This window comes from Hydra viridissima, unplaced genomic scaffold (genome assembly GCF_058129835.1).
Source record: "Hydra viridissima isolate aposymbiotic clone 2 unplaced genomic scaffold, HvirCarnegie_v1 scaffold_1, whole genome shotgun sequence".
NCBI lineage: Eukaryota > Metazoa > Cnidaria > Hydrozoa > Anthoathecata > Hydridae > Hydra > Hydra viridissima.
Window position 1 is genome coordinate 1,416,535 of NW_028324300.1, and position 13,466 is coordinate 1,430,000.

The 13,466-nt window shown below is 31.3% G+C and overlaps 1 pseudogene across 1 annotated transcript in view; it reads right to left on the reverse strand.

Moving 5' to 3' along the window:
* Positions 1 to 10,018: 10,018 nt before the first annotated feature.
* Positions 10,019 to 13,466, reverse strand: part of LOC145192028 (uncharacterized) — a 6,973-nt pseudogene continuing 3,525 nt past the window's right edge. Inside the window, exons 5-9 of the transcript XR_016451050.1 lie at positions 13,116 to 13,434; positions 12,636 to 13,016; positions 12,268 to 12,508; positions 11,920 to 12,095; positions 10,019 to 11,777 (exon numbers count right to left, since the gene is read on the reverse strand). The product of XR_016451050.1 is annotated as an uncharacterized LOC145192028 (transcript). The remainder of the gene's footprint in view (positions 11,778 to 11,919; positions 12,096 to 12,267; positions 12,509 to 12,635; positions 13,017 to 13,115; positions 13,435 to 13,466) is intronic.

A 13,466-nucleotide genomic window follows, 5' to 3' on the forward strand; every position in this document is an offset into this window, starting at 1 on the left:
CTGACGCTCACATAAGCCATTAGATTGGGGATGGTAAGCAGAAGTTACCCTTTGCTCAGTTCCTGTCATTGCATGCAATTTTTCGCTGACTTCATTTACAAACTCTCTTCCTTGATCATTAATTTGTATTTTAATGCACCCGTGTCGACAGGTTACTTCATATAAAAAGAGTGCAATTGAATCAGCAGTTTTGTTTTTAAGAGGTTTAGCTTCTGACCATTTTGTGAAATAGTCTATACAGACAACTAAATGTTTAAAACCATCAACCTCTGGCAAATTACAAACATCAATTCCAACTTGTTCCATTGCTTTACTTACAATTGGAATGGAATGCAGTTCTGTTGAAGAACTTATTATTCTACCATGTTTTTGACATTGATCATACTGCGAGGCCATTGCTTTTGCTTTGGAATTTTCACTAAGACCAAAATGAATGTCAGATATTATCTTTTGCTGTTGATCTTTACAAGCAACGACTAACTTTTTGCTACGGTATAGTAATTGTCCAGATAAAATGCTAAAATTTTTGCAAGCTTTTCGAAAATTAGATTTCTTTCCTTTATCAGCTTTAATTTCTAGAGGATAAACTTTTTCTTTAAGGTATTTTTCAATTGCAACAAAATCAACATGTCTCGCCATTTTTTATTTTAAGTGTGTGTAAAATTTACTTTCGATATTGAAGGAACAATTTTACGACAAGCGATGCATCGCAATGTCTTCAAATCCTTTTTCAGCCTTGATATACTACTAAGTTCACTTGGTTTTTAATAAGTTTAAGAACTTAACTATAACATAATACTGCTCAATTTACCACAAAACAGAATTTACAAATGTAAAATCAATTGTCATTAAAAGATTGCTTTTCGAATTTAATTTAAATGGTAATAAGTACTCTCATTGGGAGTACTTATTTACTAAAGGGAGTATTTATTTACTAGCTTAAAATGACTGGGGGAGTACTTTTTGACTAGGAAATAAGTACTCCGGGAGTATTTTTTTACAGGGAGTTATTTTAAGCTGCTACACCGGGATAGTCATAACATTCTGTACAATTTTCAAAAGATTTGGAGCTGATTCCTTCTCGAAAAATTGTCGCCACTTTTCAAGGGATAATGCTTCTGGAAGCGGTTGGAAAACAAAATTCAATGCACCCAACTCATCGTTTAAATCATCTGGAGGAACTTCATTTTCCAAGGTGACGTCATCCAAATTTCAATAACTTCGTATAGAGTTAGCGTTTTTGTCAGATTACCAAAGCTAAGAACCTTAAATTTGAAATATGGAGAATCGTTAAAAGAAAATCATATTTCCAAATAAGTTAGGACTCTCTTGTAAGCCAGCAATGCTTCTTTCGTAAATTTCTGTACTAAATGATCAGGTAAGTAATTTTTTCGGCATGCAAGTTTGGTCTTCATTCCGAAAAATGTATTGTCAATTTTTTGGTTTAATGAATCTTGAAATTTTTTAAAAATTGAATACAAATCACATGCTGCAATTGAACTGTTTTCTAATTTAAGCAATATTTCTAGAAAATAGTACATAAAGTAATGAGTGAAAAAGAGATACAACTTAGAAAATTTTGGCTCCGCATCACTTGTCATTTCCTTTTCTTGGTCTGATAAAATATCCCATATTGGTTTAGGGCAATCATCAGAACCAAGGGCGAGAAAGTATTATTTTAATGGTTTCCAGCTGAGTAAAAAACGTTAAAATGCTTTAAATAAACTTAGCCATCGCACAGTGAAGCGAAATGGTCAAAATGCAGCCAAAACTCAAAATTTTGTAAAGTAATAAACGTTTTTATTAAATTATTGTTCCAATTCAAAAACAAACTTAAAAAGTGGGTAATTAAAAACTTTCCAAGTTGTAGACCCCTCCCCTTACCTCCTCCTCCCTTGAATTTTTAATGCAATTTTTTTAATTTTTAGGTTCTAGAAATTATTCTAAAATTATTTTCTAAGTGAAAAAAATATTTTCCTTGTTTATTAAGCATTAATATGTAATCCCTGATTATATATACTGATAAGTGAATTTTTACATGAAAAAGTTTAAATTTGAAAAGATAACATTTATTAAGAAAAAAAAAACTATTCATCTCCTCTGAGGAGGTCCTGTACGTCAGGATCAACGTTAGGACCAGAAAATGTCTTGGGATTCCTGAAAGCAATCGAAGAGATGACAGGGTCGCTTCTTATTAGTAAATGATGGAATTGGTTCTGCATCACATAAATTCTAGATATTTTGCATGTGTGATTAAGTCTTGCATTTCGTATGGCCTTATTTTGCGCTTCCTGAGCCTCCTCCGAATACGCTCCAATCGGAAGATAGAGATGCTCAGCAATTAAAAATCTATGTTCCAGAACCTTATGAAGTATAGGTGGCATAATGTACCAAGGATAGGTTTCCACTATCAGCTCTGAAGTTTTATAACAGTATGCTTTAAAAGCATCCAAGTTCAGGTGGAACCCACTGCAAACGGCATTCAATATGTTTCTTAGTCTGAAAATGATATCCAAACTTAGTCCTGTTATTTCAGAAAAAGATTCTGCTGCTAGAAATGCCCTCCTTGTAGTGTTTCCTGTATTAGTATTTCCATTCCTGCTTAGGAGTATCAACCACTAAGCGAAACACCTCTCTAAACTTTCTTTTGATTTCTTTTTTTCGAGATTTTACAAATAATTTATCTTCTGGAGATCGGGACTAGTATATTTTAATATCAATTTTATATCCCAAGTGTAAAATGAATTCAAAAATTCGTATCCAACAATGCAGTGTGGATAATCCTAAAGGTATAGCTTGCTTATTGCAAACTTTTTCTCTAATTACATCCAGCTTGTTCATTTCACTAAGCGAAACACCTCTCTAAACTTTCTTTTGATTTCTTTTTTTCGAGATTTTACAAATAATTTATCTTCTGGAGATCGGGACTAGTATATTTTAATATCAATTTTATATCCCAAGTGTAAAATGAATTCAAAAATTCGTATCCAACAATGCAGTGTGGATAATCCTAAAGGTATAGCTTGCTTATTGCAAACTTTTTCTCTAATTACATCCAGCTTGTTCATTTCACTAAGCTTGACAGAACAAACATTGCAAGATTGAGTTGACTTTGCATCTGTTATAGCATTCACTGGCTTGCCGTCCAACATGGTCATTTCAATTTTTGTTTTTATTTTTGCTTTCTGTTTAGAGAAGGGGATTTCAAGTTCAAAATCTTGAAGACTTTCTGTTTGCTTCCTAACATCTAATTCTTCAGCTCTTGTTGACTCTTTTGTTTCTCTTTGGTATTGCAGGTGAAGAGGCCTGCAAAAGTGGGGGCTTGAAGGCATTGGGTTTGACCATACAGTGATGGCCCCTATTTCCAGTTTCAACGGAACAGTTGCAGTTTGGAATAAGGATTTTTCGTTTTCAACTCCTGTTGAAATATGTGTCATCAAACCTTTGATTGTATACACTTTGAGAAGAGGCTCCATCCATTCCAGCTTTCATATAGAATTTTCCAGTTGTTTCCGATCCATCTAGACACTCTGCATTAGATATGTTTATAATTCTTGATAAAGTGTGGTTCACCATTGATGATGCAAGGGCCTCTTCTGCTTTCATCATTATTGGATTCGTTTTTGTATTTTCAAGAATTTTCCTGGCTAGAGCTGGATTTTTAACAGAATGTTTAATAAACTTTGAAAAGTCAATCTTTCCTGGACTTGATTTAGCCCTCAACGCAGCAGCACAGGCAAGTAAAAAAACATTTTTAGAAAAATGTACTCATTTAAATAAAATTAGCAACCAAAAACATAGCATATAGATTTTAATATACCTGGATACCTTTCTCCATTAAGTTCTCTCCGAACTATCAGTCCATGGTGTAGCTGGTCTTCCTGGTCTTGATGTGGGAGTAGCAGGTCTTGGGTACAGTTCAAACGCCAGCCATCCTTTCTCGCGTTCCTCAAGTCGAGAGAAGTTTTTTCCGTGCTTTCATATTTGATCTTGAGCTTGGCAAGAAATGTTTTAATCTCCCCTTTAAAAAATGTTTTAATCTTCCCTGTTCATAACTTTAAATTCTTCCTTTAAAGCACAGAGCACAAGTTGGGATTATTAATTCCAACTTCCTTGATTTTATACAAAACATCAATCCTCCTCATGTGTAGTTTTTCACATAAACAATAACGTTATGAATAAAATTTTCCTTTTTTTAACTCAACGAGAACTTGCCTCTTACAAATTCTAATCATGATTTATATTAAACTACATACCGCAAAAGTTACTATTAAAAACCAGACAAACATGCTTAAATATAAACAAATTAGTAATTACACACAAAACCGTACAAACACATTAACAACATTTATCCACTTTAGTTACAAACCACTACACGTTATGTAACATTTAACATAATATAATCACATCATGTCAACAACATCTGTATTCAGGATTCAAGAAATACGGATGAAATACTTTTCTAGGCATGAAATAAACTCCCAAATTTTTTATTTTAATACTACTGTCAAATGAGGATGTGTTACAAAATATTACGGTTATTGGTAGGGGTGGGAGTTAAGGTTAGTTTTAGTCTAACTAAAATTAGTCGACTAACTTTTTAGTCTAACTAAATTTAGTCGACTGAAACAAGATTTAGTGCTAAAAAAAAGCTGAATAGTCAATACCATGAAATTATATGAACATAAACTGAATTATGACGAATAAATCAATATAAAGATATTCATAAAAGTTTATTGTTTTGTACGTAATATAATTTATGACATTTAGGTAATAAAATTAATTTGTTTGTACCTAGTATTGCCCCAAACTTTCTTTTATTGATTTAAATAAAAGTTGGTTTGTTAGCAGAACAACTCCGTCAAAAACAGCTGATATTTTATACCGAAAAGATAATTAGTTACTAGCATTTTAATAATAATTTTTAAAAGAAAAACAAAGTTGACAGTTGAACAAGATATATGTTCAATTACACAATATAGAAATAATAAAAACCATTAATTGCCGAACTGTTTTAATCTTATTGCTGTCATTGTAAATATCTGCGTTTTTATGAGTATAGAACGAAATAAATTAGGTATTATTACTTCAAAAAATCATTGCAGGTTTTATATATAGGAAATCCGAAAATCCTTCTGCACATAACACACCTTTCAAAAACATGATGCCATTTTTTGTTTATAAATTGATTTCACACGTCTTTTATAATTTATAATTCACTTTAATTAGAAATTGAAAAATCCAGATATGAACCGCTTTTCATTGAAATTTAAAACAAGTACTTAATAATAACGGGGTACTAATTAGATAAGTTTTATTACAAAGTTCCAGGTGCATATATCGCAAACCTTTCTCCGAAAACTTGAAAAACTCTTAAAATCGACCTTGAAAAAGATACTTTGGAGGTGTAAATTGTAACTTACAGCAATTTGTTATTAAAAAATTGGTGCTCAAACCACTTCACAACTTACACATAACAAGATTTTAAAAAAATATTTTTTGGGTAAAAGTAACAATATATTTTTCGCAAATTAAAAAGTTAGTCGACTAAATTTAGTTACGTTAAAAAGTTAGTCGACTAAATTTAGTTACGCTTAGGCGCGTAGCTGCTCTATAGCAAGAGTTGCCACAGCCTAAGGGCCCGTCGAAAAAGGGCCCAAACGTCGACATTACTCAAAATTTTGAGTTAGTATTTATTACTGTATTTTTATTCAAAATCATGACTAAAATCAATTATGTATATAAAATTTGACAAAAAAAAAGATGTGGATTTAAGTAAGGCAGTTTCTGCATTAGAAAATTTAAATATTAAACCAAAAATATTTCGAGACTCATATGAAGAATTTAAAATGGAAGCTAAAGTGCTAGCAATCTTGTGGAAAGTTGATCCGCGTTTTACGTGTAAACGATGAAGATTTGTTAAACGTCATTTTGATGAATTATCATCAGATTATCGTTTTAGTAATAGTGAAGAAATATTCAAGGTAAATGTTTTTTATTATACACTTGACAAAATAATTGCCCAAATCGATTAACGTTTCACCGGTATGAGAACTTTCAACCATTATTTTGCATTTCTTGAACCTAAGAATATATTAACAATGTCGCAACAAAATATGGTAAAAGCTTGTGATACACTTTGCAGCAAATATCCATAAGTATTTACATCCAGCCTAGCTAATCAATTTGTCCAACTTACCACATTATTAAAATTAGATTTAAACCACACAATGACAGTTAAACAGCTAGCTGAAATAATTGCAACCAAATATAGTATTGGAAAGTGATTTTTCCGAAATTTACAGTTCTTTCATTTTTTACATTATCCGTAACGGTTGCAAGTGTGGAGAGAAGTTTTAATAAATTAAAAATAATTACAGATTACAAAAGAAATGTAATTAATCAAAGCAGACTGCATCATCTTGCATTACTACCCATAGAGCATAAAACAGCATCAACAATGGATGTTAAAGAAGTTGTGTATATCTTTGCAAATGCAAAAGATAGAAAAAAAGTTTTTTAATATTATGTATTTTGTAAGTGTTTTTCATACTGTGTTCTTTTCTGTAATAATAATAAACTAATGAATTTATAATATATTTACTGAATTTACTTTTTTTTATAAAGTAAATTTATCTAAAAAGGGGCCCCTCAAGAGATCTTGCCTATGAGCCCGAAACTTTTAGCTACGCTAATGGTTACGCTAAAAAGTTAGTCGACTAAATTTAGTTACGCTAAAAAGTTAGTCGACTAATTTAAGTTACGCTAAAAAGTTAGTCGACTAAATTTAGTTACGCTAAAAAGTTAGTGGACTAAATTTAGTTAGACTAAAAAGTTAGTCAACTAAATTTAGTTACGCGAAAAAGTTAGTCGACTAAATTTAGTTACGCGAAAAAGTTAGTCGACTAAATTTAGTTAGATTAAAAAGTTAGTCGACTAAAGTGAGTTAGACTAAAAAGTTAGTCGACTAATTTTAATTACGGTTTTTTTAGTTAAGTTAGTTGCAATTTTTAGTTTTGGTCACAGCACTAGTTATTGGAGCTTGGGAACATGAAGAACCCAAATAATGCCCCCTCCAACCCTTTGAGAGGGGAGACAGTATTTTAAACATAATTGTTTTCAAAGCTTAAAATAAAATTTAACTTTATCAATAGACTTCAAATTTCATAAAAAAAATCTTTTGGCGTTCAGAAGTAATGACCACGTACAGTTTACAACCCCCTCATTGTGGGGGGAAATATATTTTACACAGATTTTTACTTTTTACGCTTATGCCCATAAATCCATTTCCGGCAATTTGGGGCATAACATCCCTTAGGATAAAAAAGTCATTTCAGGGTGGAACTCTGCGGAACTTTTGAGATATTATTTTCAAAAACAATATCGGAAAATTTATATTTTAACCTAATATTTTAATTACTCATTTGGCAAAAGCTACATTCAATATTTTAAGCTTTTTACTTTTGAAAAAGATAAAAGAATGCCTAAATAAAGCTTTATGATAATAAAAAAATAAAAAAATCATCTAAATGAGTAAAAAAAAAAATAAAAATTAGAAAAGTATAAAAAGTTCGCGAATTTTAGCAAACTTTTTTTATCTTCTACTAGGTAGAAAAAAATGCTTCTCTGACTGAGGATAGTAGACATGAGAGAACGAAAATATATTTTTTTCATATCATTTGATATTTTTTCTAATAAGTTGTAAAAAAGTTAATGAAAATGGTGTATTAAAAAAATTCCACTTATGGCCCCTTTTTGAGATTTTCGCTTCATAGTGGAACGTGTCTAACGACATCATGAAATTCAGACTCACAAAACTCAAAGCATTCTTTAAGCTCTTCTCGTCTTTCGCCAGAGTTTGAAAACTCTGCAAACACTTTTAAAACAACATTTTATATGTTGAAAGATAAAACTTTCAACGCGTTTTTAGCACAATTGTGTAACACGTGATTGTTGCAACAAGCAGCAATTATGTTTTGATTCCCTTGATTAACCAATTTTTTATAAACTGAATAATTTACACCATGATTAACGGATGCGTTGTCAGCTCGATATGCTGTTACGTTTACTCACGACAATTTTTTTCCCTGAAGCACACGACATAAATGACCTTTTATAGATGACGAGTCTTCAAATGAATCTTCATAAAAGTCAAGTGTTTTGTAACAAATACCTTCAGATAAGGTGAAATACTGTATTACAACTGGATAAACTTTTCGGTTTCCCTTGTTTGATGCATCTGTTGAAACTGAAAATGGCAAACCATCATGTAAATGATTCATAATTTTAATTGTACAATCTTCAGCTTAAAAAGAATTGTGATGTTTCACTCCATGAAAAAACATGGGTTAACTCGGCTATGAAGACTTTTTCATTCTGTGAATTGCCTTTAATGATAAAAAAAAAACTCTTCATTCTTTGTGAAACAGCAGCGGCTAAGACATTTTTTTTTGTGTGTTTTTGTGAACCTGCATGCTGAGTTAAAGCTTTAACACCGTCATTTCCAATATTAAAAGATGCGTTGCATAGCTTACATCTCGCTTTATTTTGATGACTGGCTTCATTGCTGCATTTTTCAACCCACGAATACTCTTTTTCTCACTCTGAATTAAATAAACACAGTCTTCTTTTTTTTTTTTTTGTGGCGTTTATGGGTTCGTTTTTTTTTTCCGGCAATGATAAATTCGAGAACATCGCTTAAATTTTCGTTGTTATTTTCAAAATTAACAGCTGCATCACTGTCATTTTCGTTTATTTTAATATCCAACTTGTCGTGACAAACAAAAATAATTGAGAAATAAATTTTTTTGCATTTATGAGTCGTATGATTGTGAAAGTGGCGCCTAATTAAAATAAAAACAATACCTTTATCTTAAGAATTAAATCTCAAACAAAATTGTTTTTTGTTAATGAGGCGCCTTTTTCTTGCTTGTTGTAGATGCATAAAAACTGAAAAATAAAAGTTTTTTAATAAATTTTTGTTTGCGTTTATTTTATTATTTACACAAACTTTCAATACTTCAATGAAAATTCTAAAATTTGAACGTTCGAAAATTAAATTCCTTTGTGTTTAATGTAATTAAATGTAACTAAACATTTTCACTAATTGTAAACCGAATTTTTTATTTTTAAAAAATAATAAATTCTGGCTATTTTTTTAAAAATAATGCGTAAACAATCAAATGAAGAAAAATAGATATTCCATAGTTTTGAAAAAATCGGACATTTATAAGACCGGTATTTATTTTTGTTTTTTACAGGACTGACTATTTAAGTAGGTTAGCGATATATAATAGAAGTCAAAAGTACGACTCGTTTTCAAGTTCGAAGCGGTTGCCGTAACTTTAGTTTGTGTACTTTTGACTTGTGTTAGACATAATACAGATATATCATTAGCGATGAAGAACAGAAGTCAGAAATACAACTCGCATTGTACTTTTGACTTCTATTGTAAGATTTGTTCTTTTGATATCTGTTAGTTATCGCTAAATGTAGAATAGCTATAAATAACAAGTTATATCTTTCATTAGCAATATAGAACAGAAGTCAGAAATACAACTGATATTGTACTTTTGACTTCTATTGTACTGTTGATATTCGCACGATCTGTACTTTTAACTTCTGCTAGAAATCTCTAAGTATACTAGCGATATTTATAGCCCTGCCATAGCAAAAGGAAGTAAGTCCAAGATTAGCCTAAAATGACTTTGGGACGCCACCCCCTTCAAGGAAGTAAGTCCTTTGCATAGGTCTATTCAACGTTGTAAATTGTTGAGCGTTGTTCGAGAAAACTGTATGGCAGAACCAAGTCCAGAAACTATCTGAAAAAAGAATGTGTTTTTTTTTTAAATTGCCGAAAACTGGAATTCGGTGATTTGTTTCCTTTTGCAGGGCAATTAATTAGTTACAATATTTATGTTAGTAAAGCCGGTCCAATCAGAAAAAAACACGCTATTATTATTTTTATCATTGTTGTAAAGATTATTATTATTTGGTACAATACTTGATCGAATATTCACTAAACTGTTTGTGCACAACAATAACAATACCATGGTGACCTACGGTTCTTTTTAAAAAAGACAAAATCCGGTATGCGTTCGCACATTCTGTGAAACCACTGCTCACACCGACTACACTGCGCCATTTGCTTCTCTTTGATTCGATTTTCCACAGGATTCCATGGCATTCTACAACTGCAAAAAAGTTCGATAAAAATGTCCTTTTGAATGCATCTTTTGCAATCTGCTAACAATTGAGGGAAAGAAGAAACTTTGTTAGCCTTAATGCAATGCAGCATGTGTACCCTCATCTCTGGTATAGAGAATGTTATATTGTCTGGATTTGTTTTTGTACTTACAATATGATAAATAAAAGAAATAGCAAAGACGCCACAATCTACCCCATTTGTCTGTTGTTGAACCGGTAATACATTAACAGTTAACTTATCATGTGTGGAATTCATGATGGCACATATCTGTCGTTTTGTGCGATTTGCAATTTTACCACAAAACAGACTGTCCATCAGGAAAACCTCACCAGGTTTACATCCATACGTTGAAATTGCTACCCAGTGATTATGACCATCATGCAAAACTTGAACAAATGGTATGTTTCTGTAAATATTAAAGGTAAGATTTTGTCCAAGAACAGTGTCTTGCAGCCCATTCACTTCTTTGAATTGGTCTTTCATCATGTTTTGAAATATATTTATAATATTGTCGGATAGCCATCCATTGTTTGATATATCTGACAACTCACTCTGACAGAGATTTTGTTTACTTATGCAGTTTTTTTCGTCATTACTTGTATTTTCCTCATCACTGTAAACGATTATGTGCTCAGCTGTAAACTCAATTAAGTTTTCATAATCTATCAAATTATCATTTACTATTTCAGCTTCTACATTGTTTTTTTTTTCTGGTTTAAATGTTACTTCGATTTTAGAAGCTGCCAATAATTTTTCCTTTTTTTCTCCAACACGTTTAAATTTCGTACTTTTTCTTTTTGGGGCTGGTAGCTTATGATATTTATTAAAGCCTTTATGCTTAGGTCCTTTTCTTATTTTATTAGACAGTAGTGGCAAACAACTTTCTTTAGGTACAACACTTTTAACACTTCTGATGAGTTTATTTCACTCCTTATATATGTTTTCAAGAAGATCATCATCATGTTCAATAAGAAAACTGAGACTTCGTAATTCATTCAAAAGGCTTCTTAGTGATTCAGTAGTAATAGATTTCCTCCCTGTATTTCTTACCTTTAGAGGATCTGCCATCTCAAACACTTCATTTTGCTTAGTAGTAGATGCTTCATATTCATTGTTGGAGATTTCACTTGCATAAGTAGATATACTTGGTATATCATTAGTTAATTTTGTCTTTGCTTTATCATCTTCAATATCTAGATTTAGATATGGAGACATTCTATACAAAGGAGAGATTGATTCCCAGTTCCAACAAGGATACTTTTTGAAAACAATGAAGAAATGCTTGCAGGGATAATATGACCTTTTCCAATCCATGCAGGTACAACTAGGCATTTTGTTTTTATCCCCAAAATCTATCACACAATTTCGCTCTGTGTTGTCTTTGCAATACCGCAAAGAGAACTTTCCAGATCCTTCAACTGTAATTCCTGTTATCTCTAAATTATCAGCTAGTGATTTCTTAACAAGACAATGTTTCAGCATTGGTCGAGGGCGATCTATCATCCAATCATCAATATCATCAGAGTAACGCATGTATTTAGAGCTCATTAACCGATTGTTGTCAATATAGCTATAAAAAAAAGTTATTTTTTTAATTATGAAATACGTATTTAAAAATTAATTTATCACAACTTTATTTAAATATTTTTTATCCATAAAAGATATTGAGAAAATTAAAATTTATCAGTAACATTGTTTTAAGCTTAAAATACCTCTCATACTTATCACAAAGAAAATCCTCAATCACTACAGTTAACATCCCACTGAGAGAACTATGCTGGTGATTTGAAAGATATTTATGTTTTAATGTGTTGTGTTGTCGCTCTACACCATTGTTTGTGTTACAATTGACTAATAAACGGGTCTGACGATATGCTTTCACCCAACACTGATTAAAAAAAAACAAGAAGCTATATTTAATGGATCCCATTATGCCAAAGTTATCTTATATTGCTTGCTTTAAAATGATATTTTAGGTACATTAAAAGGAAGAAGAATATGTACAATCATTTCAAAAGAAATAAAGTTTAAGTATCAAACTCCCAACAAATAAAACTTACATGTTTTATTGGTAACCAATATCTTGATATATAATCTCTTAGAGTTTCTTGATTTTTCCAATATGAAGAATTTTTCAAATTTTGTATTGCAGCCTCACATACTTCAAGTGTGTCTGCACGTGCTATCATTCTGATAAGCATAAAATCTTTAACCTATCTTCCACTAAACCATTAGATTTTGTTTTTAGCCAACGATCCCATGCCTGCTCACGATGAAAATCACATATAAATCCAACGCAGCCTAAAATAAACATGGATATAAAATAAATCATTCACTCTTTGTTAATGTTACTTTACCAGTAAATTGTAAAATTTTTAAGAACATCTAAGGTTTTGCAATCCAATTTAATGCATATGTAAATTTTCACCTTCAAAAACTTTCTCCAAACTTTTAATTTCTTCAACGCAATAGTCTGACATTCCATATTTAGGACTTAGGTCAGTATTCCAAGACTTAATAAATGATAGAGCCTCACTGATTGAATCCTCAGTTTCATTTTCACATACAAATAAACCAACAACTTGATAATCTATATTGGTTTTTACCACAAAAAAGAAAAGTGGCAATGCATAACGGGTGGTACAATATGTTGCATCCAGCAACACTAGTTCATTACCATATTTAGCCAACAACCTTTTCTGCCATCCATTTTGATAAACAAAAAGTAAGGAGGTTTCTTTTGTACCTGTTAGTCTCACATTGTCATCATCATAGTCACTGTCTATACTAACATCTTCTGTAAAATTCCCTGAAATTTAAAAATATTGGTTTTGTAAAAGCAATTGAGAAAGTGACTTGTGATAGCAATCGGTAAAAGACTTTAAAAAAAACCATATTAATGACAAACCTTTCGGTCTGAAGAATATACTTATAGTAGGATCTGCTTCCCTCCATTCCTTAATCTTTGACTGGAGACATTCTTGATCAATAAGAGATTTACATAACTTCCGTCTAGAAATTGTTATATGATTATGAATGGTTGAATTCCGAGGAAAGAACCTTTTATTTGAGGATTCCGGTAGAACATGACCAGCTTGATTAAAATTGTTCTTTACTTGGATTTTTAATAGACGCTTCATTTCTTTTGTGCTCAATACACCTTCTTTAACATACAGGTCAATAGCAGATACTAGTTCAGGGTCAATTCTCTGTGATATGCCAGAATCCTTAAAGACATTTGTAGGTATGAATATATTCT